This window comes from Triticum dicoccoides, chromosome 2B (assembly GCF_002162155.2).
Source record: "Triticum dicoccoides isolate Atlit2015 ecotype Zavitan chromosome 2B, WEW_v2.0, whole genome shotgun sequence".
Classification (NCBI taxonomy): Eukaryota; Viridiplantae; Streptophyta; class Magnoliopsida; order Poales; family Poaceae; genus Triticum; species Triticum dicoccoides.
Window position 1 is genome coordinate 404,737,675 of NC_041383.1, and position 2,537 is coordinate 404,740,211.

A 2,537-nucleotide genomic window follows, 5' to 3' on the forward strand; every position below is an offset into this window, starting at 1 on the left:
CATGTGAGGCATAATCCAATTGAAAATTAAAATCAAGATGACAAGTTTCATGGTTATCATAATTATTTATAGCATACATGTCATCACAATAATCATCATAGATAGCAACTTTGTTCTCATAATCAATTGGAACCTCTTCTGAAATAGTAGATTCATCAATAAATAAAGTCGTGACCTCTCCAAATCCACTTTCATAATTATCTCTACTCCTATAAAAATGTGAGTTGGTGGTGATGGCGTGCCTGCTTTTGTGGCATATGTGCCGTCTGATCTGAAACGGACGGCTGAGAGTGAGATAAGTTATGCTTGAGCCACTGTACAACATTTTGCAGAAGCACCCCGCATGTCAGACGGACTACTTGTTTCTATTTCTCTCGGGAAAGAAACAGAAGTTTCGAGTACCCCTCCTAAAGATCAAAGTCGCTACACACGATGGAAATCTCTCGGTCTCTCTCCCGACACGAGAGGCGGTTTCCAGGCGGGCTGCCTCCGCTGGTCTCCATCGCCTCCGGTAAGCCGTCGGGCTCTCGGAGGTGTGCGGGATAGTGTACGACCGCGAGGCGATTGTAGATAATGTTGTTTTAGAATTTTATTCTGGCACTGGCGGGCAGGTAGGGGCGACGTCAACGCTGTGGGATAAGGTTCCCCCTGGCTCCTTTCCCGTCTCCGCGGTGATCCCTCTGGCCGGTGGCACTGCGGGGTTAGGGAGGTTGGCCTCTCTCTTATCCGGTGAGGTTTGGTCGGTGATGGGGGTGCACAATAGTATAGAAGTTGGGATTTGTGGAGAGGGATTCCCAGATCAGGTCGCCTCGGACGGCCGACAGCTGCGCACTGTTGTGGGCGAAGTGGTTTGAGTTGCGGCTCCACTCCGTCATAGGCTGCCGCTGGTCAAGGGATCACTTGGTCTACCCCAGGCCGATGCACCAGAACCCTCCCTGGTTCCGTCTTTTGGGGCGGGACTTATATGCGGCTCACAAAGCCATGGATTGGCGATGCTGCTCCTCATGCCCGTTGTCTTGTGGATGACGGCTAGCACCGGCGAGTGCAGAGATCAGCGTGCCTGGGTGAATAAGGAAGATGAACTGGGCTGTAAGTTACTTTGTTTTCTCTGTCGGCGTTATTCCCTTTAGTGTTATCTCTGCCTCTCTGGTTCTCAACCTCCAACGACATGCCCTTTTTTGTGCTGGCCATGGAGGTTAGCAGCGGCAGGACTGCCATGACTAGGCCGCGCAATATTTCTAACAGTGTTGAGCTACTCGTTCCCGACAGCTCCGGTGCCAAGCTGCCAATAGAAGCTGAGCAGGTATGTGTGTGATGGATCTTTTAATTTTAGGTTTGCTTCCTGTTCGATTAGGTGCATATTTCGCAAGATAATGTTGTTCTATCATGTCTCTGATTTTATTTCGATTTTGATTTTTCCTGCAGATTTCAGGATATAGAAGGCAGCTTCAGGAAGGGGTCGCTGACGAGGTGAGACCATTGCGTCTATTCTTGTGTTAGTTTGTTTCAAAGAAATCACACTAATTTCTCTCAGTATACTCTGCAGAGAAATAAGTACTGAAGCAGGCTTCACCAAAGACTACTGATCTAGAATTGTCTGTTGCTGAAATAAGTCCAGGAGCGGTGGAGCAGGCTGAACAATTTTCTGTTGATTTTACTGAATGGATTGTCCCTGTAATTTGACCAAACGTCATGTCGTCGTGCCACTGAAGTTTTTGCACAGAATTCTTGTCTTTTTGGGTGGTGCCAAGCTGTCTTTTTGTTGAACAATGCCACAATTGCATAGTTGTAAGTTATTTAGGATTGTCTCTATTGCATACGACCTGGAGTTACAAGAGGTCCAGTACTAATTTTGTGTATGTATGTACATGTGCAGTCACCCATTTTCTATACACATGATTCCAAAGCATCTTTTACTGTACATTTTGTTTCTTTTCTCGGTACAAAATGTATTGCAAGTGTTGTTCATTTTTTCCCTTCTGTAAATATACTAGAGACCCTCTAAGGGCTCAGTTTTCTTCCCGTTTGTCTGAATATACCCAGATTTATTTTGTGTGTGCGTATTTAACAAAGCATTTAGTTAACCACTTCTACTTCATTCTTGTTTGTCGTGAAACCACATATAAGTGTGTGCTCAAGTTATAGTATGTATGTTAGGAAATACACAGGAGCTCCCGGGTGCTTCTCTATATTATGAATATTAAACTTAAAAAACTCTGGAATTTGAGGATATCAAACCCGGGTGCCCAATCCACTCCCGGGTGAAGTTTCGTGAAAAAAGTGGCGAAGGAAATATAGTCCAAACTAAAATCTGTCCAAACATTTTTTTTACGTGCATAGTTTTCTTCTATCTTTTTTTGCCATGGATACATTTCATGGTATTTTTTCACGAAATTTCATACGAAAGTAGATTCAACACCCAAGTTTGATATCCCAAAATCCCCCCAAAGAATAAAATTTTCTGGTGATTTTTTGAACTTAATGTTCATATAGGGGGTGGAGCACCCTCGTGCTACAAATCCTCTTCTGTATGTTAA

General features: G+C 44.3%; 1 long non-coding RNA gene across 3 annotated transcripts; it reads left to right on the forward strand.

Moving 5' to 3' along the window:
• Positions 1-419: 419 nt before the first annotated feature.
• LOC119367755 lies at positions 420-1,949 on the forward strand. Of its 3 annotated transcripts, none has more exons than XR_005176425.1 (4): positions 420-1,089; positions 1,201-1,303; positions 1,426-1,470; positions 1,547-1,949. It is a non-coding gene; the product is annotated as an uncharacterized LOC119367755 (long non-coding RNA). The 3 variants fall into 3 exon arrangements; XR_005176426.1 differs by having other exon boundaries at positions 1,204-1,303; XR_005176424.1 differs by having other exon boundaries at positions 420-1,303.
• Positions 1,950-2,537: the final 588 nt, after the last annotated feature.